Source organism: Arvicanthis niloticus, chromosome 19 (genome assembly GCF_011762505.2).
Source record: "Arvicanthis niloticus isolate mArvNil1 chromosome 19, mArvNil1.pat.X, whole genome shotgun sequence".
NCBI lineage: Eukaryota > Metazoa > Chordata > Mammalia > Rodentia > Muridae > Arvicanthis > Arvicanthis niloticus.
In genome coordinates, this window is record NC_047676.1 from 32,910,601 (window position 1) to 32,919,741 (window position 9,141).

The window sequence follows — 9,141 nt, forward strand, 5'->3', positions numbered from 1 at the left end:
ATCCCTTTGAGTTTCTCTACCACTCTCCCCACCCCCCACAAAAATCCCTTTTAAAATTTCCTGGTTTCTGCAGTTATTGAGGTTGTATCTGTCATTTGAAGATTTGAAGCTAGGATTTTAGATAAATGACAATATACAATGTTCGTCTTTCTGGGTCTGGGTTAACTCACTGAATATGATATATCTAGTTCTATCCAGTTATTTGTAAATTTCATAATATATTTTTTCAGCTGAGTAGTGTCCCATAGTGTATATGTACCACATTTTAACTATCTATTATTCAGTTGAAAGACATTTAGGTCATTTCTGTTTCCTAGCTATTGTAAATAGAGCTGCAGTGAACATGGCAGGGGAAGTATTTGTAGGTATATGCTAAGGGGTGGCATAGTTAGGTCCTATGATACCTTTTTTTCTTTTCTTTAATTTTTTTAAAGCCCTTTGAAAACTCTCCATACTGAAATAAATGCAAAGGGAGGAAGGTAAAAATGACAATAAAAATTTCTGAAAAAGTCAAAGACTCGCAACATTAACTATCTACCTAAAAATACTTATAATACAAAGAAGTCACTGTATAAATATACATATATGGTTTAAATAAAAATTTTCCACCTGTAATGACAATGTTTCCTCCAACAGCAAAAGAGTATCTAACAAAACAAACAAAACCCACCAGGCACAAGAACTATTTTTCTGAGTAGTTGGTCTATGTTGACTCCCAAATATTACAGGCTATTGTTATTGCTTTTGGTGACAAGGCAGAAGTCACCTGCTGGAGGTGAATGATAAATCTATAATACTGAAAACAAAATGTGTTTTAGACCCAAGGCTCAAAAACCCTGTGCTGGAAATGATCTGAAAGCCTTATGATTCAGGACTATCTTTCATGGTACCAGAAATTGCCATGCAAGTGTTGAAAGCAGAGAAGTAATCAACAGCACTACCTGTGATGACTGTGACCCACAACAATGACCAGCATAGCATAACAACTTTAAAGATTATTATACAGTAGTAGCACTCATATCTTGTTGGTTACCAATAGCTTTCTAACTGAACTTAAGACTTGCTCAGCATGAGGTAAACCTAACCAACTACCCAAGGATAATGAAGCCATGGATTTGGAGGAGATCCTGCAACTGTCACTGTAGACATATTGTTATTGTGTACTTGCATTATTCAAATGCTGATTTCTCTGTCTCATATCTGGTTGTAGTCCTTATTCTGAGAATCTCCTGTCTCAATGTTGTATACACATTGCTCCCCAATTCTTCCCCGATTGGTCAAGAAAGCTAACTGATTGTGCAATGACTGTGCAAGGGAGAGGATAGGGCTGGTCTTTCTCCAAGACAAAGGAGTGGGGAGAGAGTCCAGAAGACATCATGAGAAAACACCTGGAACCCAGAGAGCCAAATCAATACTAAAATGCAAGTATCCCAGGAATATTTGCTGGGAAGTAGTCAGATCAATTTAGAGGATTAAAAGAGAGTAGTACTGCTCAGTTGTTGTGCCCTTAAAGCATGATAAATAGATACAGTAATCCAGTCTCAATTATTTGGGAGCTTGCTTGGTTAAGATAAAAACTACAACATTCATTTTAAAACCACACCATCAGGCCATTTTACTAAATCATCATAATTATTAATTCTATCCTAAATATCTAAACATATCCACAGATAACTGTAGTCCTCATCCTGCAAGAAATGCCAAGTAATGATCTCTTTACAACAGACAGAGATCATTACAGAAAACCACAACTGATCAAAATTCAATTGGAACCCAGTTCCAACTGGTGTATTTACAACACAACTCTTGCATGTGAGGCCTGGGTATCACTGTGGAATTCAGGGTGGAAAGATTGTAAGAGCCAGAGACGGCGTTTGCTGTAAGATTGTATTCTAGGAATGTCAGAAGCTACAGCCATAAAGTTTCACCAGCATGACTACCTAGCCATGAAGTGAACAGGATGACACCAGCAGCCATGATAATGTGGACATGGAAAAGCTCACAAGGCCTCACTGTACGTGAAGAGCTACAGGGGAACAAGAACTGCTAAGAGTAGCAGAAATGGCCTTCCCAAGACCTGAAAACATACAAGTCATGGAGCAGACTGATCAGGTTGTATGTATGTATTTAGAAATACACACACACACACACACACACACACACACACACACACCAACAATTAAAGAAAATGGAGGCTGTAAATTTGGAAGACATCAATATGAGAGGCATTAATAGGAGAAAAGGGAAGGGAAAAATGATTTGATTATATTACAATCTCGAAAAATAACAAAAAATAGCCAGGCAGTAATGTCATATGCCTTTAATTCCAGCACTCCAGAGACAGAGGCAGGCAGATTTCTTGAGTTTGACCCAGCTTGGTCTAAAAGAGTGAGTTCTAGGATACCAGGGTTACAAAGAGAAACTCTGTGTAAAACAAAACAAAACAAAAAAGAAAGAAGAAGGAAGGGAGGAAGGAAAGAAGGAAGGGAAAAAGAAAAATATGCCTGAGTGTTTTGCCTACATATATATGTGTGTGCACTGTATGTATATGTGTGTGCACTGTATACATTCCTGGTGTCTTAGTTAGGGGTTTTCATTGCTGTGAAAAGATGCCATGACCATGCTAACTTTTATAAAGAACAACATTTAACTGGGGCTGGCTCTCAGTTTCAGAGGTTTAGTCTCTTATCATCCTGGTAGGAAGTATGTAGGCAGACTTGGTGCTGGAGGACCCAAGGGTTCTTCATCTTGATTCACAGGCAGCAGAAGGGGTGTGTTACACTGTGTACTACACTAGATGTAGCTAAAGCACAAGAGACCTCAAAGCCCATCTCCCACAGTGACACACTTCTTCCAAAAAGGCCACACCTACTCCTGCAAGGCCATACCTCCTAACAGTGCCATTCCCAATGGGCCAAGCACTCAAACACATACATTTATGCGGGTCATACCTATTGAGACTATCATATCTGCTGCTTATGGATGCCTGAAGAGTACACTGGATCTCCTAGAACTGGCAGTACTGATACTTGTGAGGTACCATGTGGATGCTGGGAACTGAATTCCAGTCCTTGCATATATATATATCATACTGGTGTTTTGTTTGCATATTTGTATATGCACTAAGTGAAAACCTATAGTTAGGGTTTTTGTAATATATACATGGTATTTGTACCCTGTATCTTGTTTTATACTTTCTTACCACAAAGTTTAGCATTTACTTTAGAAAGGTCTAAAAATTGTGGTCATATTTACTGCTAAAGGGAGATGGGGTATTTATAAGCTAAGAGAATTTTGGTGTTCAGCAAATTTAAAAGTGTGCTGATGTCAGGCCTCAGTGGTCCTTAAATAGTTGAAATTTAACCAGAGATGACTAACTCGGCTCCGCGGAGCCAAAGGAGATGCAACATGGTCTTCAGGGACCATGAGAAAAGACAGCATGGGAGAGATAATGGGAGCGAAGATGTTGTCTGTAGATTTTGATATTTTGAAGTTCATATAAACACTGCACTGAATAACAATCATGAAGTTTCTATATGGGTCCATACCACTAAGTAAGGAAAGAATAAAATAAAGTAAAAAAAAAAAAAAAAAAAAAAGAAAAGAAAAGAAAAGAAAAAGACTAACTAGTGGTTAGAAACAACTAGCATTGAATCTTAATGACATTTATGGGGAATGACAGATAAAACATAGGTGCAGTAAAAGAATCTAGCGAATATTTCCCTCCACATATCTACTTATATCTATTTTAACAAGGAACTATTCTTTGATTCAAATGTTAACCAAAGGTGACTCTCAGATCCCGAGCAGGTTCTCCTACATAAACTCCATGGCTTGAAAATGCATCATCTGATTATGTTCATCATATTACATCTTTTGTATGGCTACTATCCTGAGAAGAAAGATCCTAGAGTCCCACAATTTTGTCTTTGTCTTTGGGCTATGTTGCTCCTTTTAAAAGAGTTTGGAATTTTTAAGGGAAATAAATATTCTAAGTCAAAGGTTTATATTTTTCAAAAGTTACTCTCTGAACAACTGTGTTTATGATTTTAGGTTTTACTGGGTTTTAAACTGCTGATGATTCAGAAGGCATCTGGTGTAACCCTGACCTATTGTTTTCTCTAACTCAGCCATAAAAATGTTTCATTGTGAACTTTTCATCTTTGTCAATCAATAGATACACCTCTTTCCAACTCTCTATATCTGACTCTTAACAACAATTGCTGTGGAGACCACCCTCTTTCATCTCATCTTTTCATTTATATTTAACTATCTGTTAGTTTCTCAGAATACTACACAACTCTGTACTCTCTCAAGCCACACTATATGTCCATGTCATCTAGACTGACTGAACTGAAAGGACCGTAACAAATGACGTCCTGTTAGAACAGCAGGCCCAATCTCGTCTCAGATCACCAGTCTCAGTCTTTCTCCTGTTCTCTGAAGTCATTGTTGACTGCTCTTCTAGTCTACATTCTTGCCTGGTTTTACTTCATAGTACTTCCCTATTTGTTTTCTAGATTTCTGCTCAGCTCAGTCACAGGTTTTTACCTAAAATATATTCTTCACTTCTCTGTGTCGTTTTGCTGATAAGTCTCTCCAACAAGCAAGTTCCTCTTAATGCATCACTTCTATCTTTACCTGTCAAAACCTATTCTAAATGATGCATTACACCAGGACAGTGTTAACATTTTGTTATTTTCCATAGTGGTTTTAAAATAGCTGAAAATGTATTTGTGTTTGGAAGAACTAGTAGAAAAATCTCATTACACTCATTGCCAGGCAAAGAAGGATCTTGGAAAACTAGATTATTATAGTTCAACAAGAAAATTAACACGGACAATCCAGGGACATTTGGCAGATTTTTGTCAATTTTATGCAACGTCAGTTTGTGTGCGTACTTAATTCTATGAAATTTGATCAAGTAGTCTCATGTCTATTACTACAGTCAAAAAATAATAATAACAGGACAATCACAGCACCTTGCTAGTTTTTTTTTTTGTTGTTGTTGTACCACACTCACATGCTTCCCTCCTTCCACCCTCCTGTATCCCTAAGTTTGATGACCATTAAAATGGCTTTTTTTTTTCCCCTGGAGTTTCCTCACTTTAAGAACAGTAAATGAAGTCATATAAACTGTAGTTTTCATTCTTTGCATTTCTTTCTCTTATTCAACATTCCCTTGAGATTCATTCAAGTCACAGCAAGCATTGAGTCACCTCTTTTTATTGCTAAACCCATGGCATGGAGGTTCATAATGAAATCTTCAGATGTGCTTGTCGATACAAGCAGAACTAATTGTCTAAAGAAGCACTTCTGCTTCCAGGGAGAGTAAGGTCTTAACTTCTACAGAGTCTGTCTCTTCAGCTAACTCTTTCAACAGCAGAACTTGTCAGCCATGGAATACAACAAGAAACGATATAATCCAACAGATTATGTCTGAGATCAACCAGGAGTTAAATACCATTTACTCGTTCTTACATAATATCACTATAAATTGGGAAATACACTGACACTTTATGTAGATCCCTTAATTTAACCCTCACAACGACTCGACGAATACATAGTTATCATGACTTTCATTCAATAAATGCACAACTTGAGGACTAGAGATTTTAATTCATTTTCTGGTTATCATACAGTGAAGGAGCAGAGACAGCATTTGGATTCAGGTTCATATAATTGATCCCCCTGTTGGTCCACTAGGATGATATGAAGGGCCAAGAGTCATTATGTTGAAATTCAGGTCCAGTAGACAATTAACTGTATGACCAATTTGGGGCTTACATACACATTTTGGGGTCCATCCCTGTGGTTAAGAGGGAGATATCTGTTCTCAATGTGACCTCTGCATGTATTCTAAGGCCTCACCTTCCTGTAGCTCTCTTCCATTCTTAGCTTTTGCCTGGATTTCTTTCATTCTTCCAAGGTGCTAAGCTCTTTCCCAACTCTAGACCTATTTCATATGTTATCTCCTGTGTCTTGTTTGTTCTTCTGTTCCTTGCCAGTTACAAATTTCTTGCTTCAGCTCCAACTTAACCTCTTGGCCTACTTGTGCAAGCATATTCAGCCCTTTAAATTTTTACTTTTGTCAGCACATATGTTATTAAACTTTGATTGTAGAAGGAATTAGAAAGGCATTGCAGGAGGCAAAAGGTCTTTCCTGGTATGAGTGCACTTTCGTGGCAGTCTCATGACTAATGGGTAGCTTGCTGGTACCAGGCTCCTATCATTGACAATCCAAGTTCTTTGGGCTATAAATTATTATAAAAAACAACTACCAGCTTGTTCTAAGAATCACTCGTGAAAATTTTATACTAGTGAGCCTGCTGTGAGATACTTCTCCATGAACAGATTTCTCTAAAACCCTGGAGCTGTGATTCTTAATCTGTGGGTTACAAACTCTTGGAGACCAAAAGACCCTTTCACGGGAGTCACATATCAGCTATTTATATTAATAACAGCAGAAAATCACAGTTATGAAGTAGCAATAAAATTTTATGGTAAAGGGTCACCGTAACATGAGGAGGTGTATTAAAATGTCACAACATTGGAAAGATTGAGAACCACTGCCTTAGAAGATTTTTCTGTTTTTCTTTAAAGTAAATTTCAGAAAGCAGAGTTCCAGAACATTTTTCTGAAGTGAACCAGTGACTTACTGCCACCCAATAAACTATGGGCATGAGCTCTCCAGAAAGATCTGAATCTTCATCTCATGAGTACAGCTATTTCTTCAGAGCTTTCTTCTTATTAAAAACACACTCTCATTCTAATGCTTCATAATTCCTTAAGTTAATTTTTTATTTTTGAATTACCATGAGGCCTTGCCCCATTCCCTTTTTTTTAGCAAGACTCACGATTTTAGCTCACCACTTGCCCAAGTCTGGACCTAGAGGTGTTGGACATCATGTGTTTTTCATCTCTTGATCTGCTTCTGGCTGAGCAACTATTGCTCTTCATTGCCCAATTATTATCATCATTTAGGTGTCAACACCATTCCCTGAGGAGCATTTTCTTCAGTATCTCACATCAAATCATACTCCTTTACTTTTCTTTCCTAGTGCCTTCCACAATTCTAAAATTTCGAATTCACTGGGTATTGTTATTACCTCTACACTGCTTTACTGGATAAACTGTAGGAGGGCAGGAGTCGTAGCAGATGTATTTACTGTTACAGTTGCAGTGCCAACAATCAGAGTTCATAACCAAATAAATATGTAATGGTCCTAGTATATAGAAGTCATCTCTGGCAAGTAATTACATTCACGCTTACACATCACTGTTAGTCATTTGGTATATTTATATGAGAAAATAAGTCCGTCTCCAGCCCCAAACCAACATAGTTAGAGAAGTTTCCAAAAGAATATTACAAGCCACTAGTAGTAGTAACAGAACTGGTAGTTCAGAGACTAGCAAGATTAGTGTTAAAAAAATATTTAAATTTAAAAGCTTTAAATCTTTTTAAAGCTTTTAAATTTAAAATATACATAAATTTATTTCTTCTTTGCTGAATATTTAGCTAAATTGTGTATGTTAGTGAAAAAGCAGATAGTTAGAATGTGAACAATTTGCTTATTTCATATTCTTTGCACATTAACATTTATCTGAGATTTAAAAATAAACGTGGGGTGGTGTGGGGGGCTGGGGGGTTGGGAGGTGTCAGTGTCTCTATCCCCTATGTGATATATGGAGATATGGACTGGCCCAGAGCTCTGATTTAATAAACCACCTCATGTGCTTACATCAAGACGGTCTCTCGTGTGTCCTTTGGGTGCGTGCTATCCTGTGACTCGAGTGGACCCCCCCTTCTGGGGAGTCCTGGACCTTTCATTTGGTGGGGAAAAAGCGAACTTTCGTGCAGGTGCACACGGATTGGTTGTTTTACTTTTTGGAACACTAGCAGGCTGTACCATGGGGGCAGGGTGTAGTTCCTCCCTTGGCCAGTCAGTTTGGGATGTTCTTAACAGGTCTTTGTCTTGTAACTCCACCTCCTCTGTAACTAATTAACTGGGCCCAAACCTGCTGGCAGGCACTTTTAACTATTTAGGTTAGGGAAAAGGAATGGAATCAGGGCCCTGTTATTTTTATTAGTTTGGGCCTATTTCAAATTTCTCTTTCAATACAAGCACCAAGGATACGGAACACATATTTTTGTTTTGTGCACTTAGAGCAAAATGACAGGAAAAACAAAACAAAACAAAACAAAACAAACCAAACCAAAAAACTGCTCACCATGGCCACTTGCAGACAAGTCACTGTGGTTAGTCACTCTTAAAAGTTCACATTACTATTTTCATATTTTTAATATTTCCTACTAGGCTACAACAAAAACCTTAAAAATAAGATGAAAGGTAGAGTTATTAAAAACATATTGTGTTTAATCGGGGAAAAAACAAAACAAAACAACAACAACAACAACAAAAAACCCAAAACAGCATTAGATTTCCGTGGCCATAGGCAAGAATTAGCATTCACTGAATGCAAAGTCCATTTGACCACTTGAGTGCTGATTAAAACCCGGAAGAACACTTAACACTTGTCAAGAAGGTCTCAAGGTGAACTAAAACAGTGAAGTCACTACCACGTTTAGGTCGCAAGACATTTATGGTAGTTTAAATGTGAGCTAGCCAAGATAAGTCCGCAGTAAAAACAAGCTCCCGGGTTAAAATTCGGAAAAGCAGTATTCCAGCTAGCACGCTGAGGACTGCCAAGTTGTCAGCCCCCACACTACGTCTTGCAGCTTGGAAGAATCTCACCCGTCCACAGACTTCCGCTTCTGACCTCCCCCCCATTACAATCAAGTTTTATTTTAGTCAACTTCCTTCACTACAGCGCCAACCGCTGCAATCCTCTCTCCAGACCTTCCAATCCACCCTCTTCCAGCCAGCTGCAGAGGCTGCAACCTCTCCGCATCCGCGGAGAGAGCCGATGTCCTATTGGCTCAGTCTGGAGCATGGTCGGCTTCCGATTGGTTAAAAGAAGGAGGCGGGCGAGAGGTGTGCCCTTACATCATACCGGCCCCTAGCACCACAGGATTGTGGGAGGGAGAGGACCATTGGGAGGAACTAAATACCCGGAACGACCTTTGCGGGGCCCGGGCGTTCGTAGCCCGGAGCCTATGTCTCCGCCCACCGGCAGAGC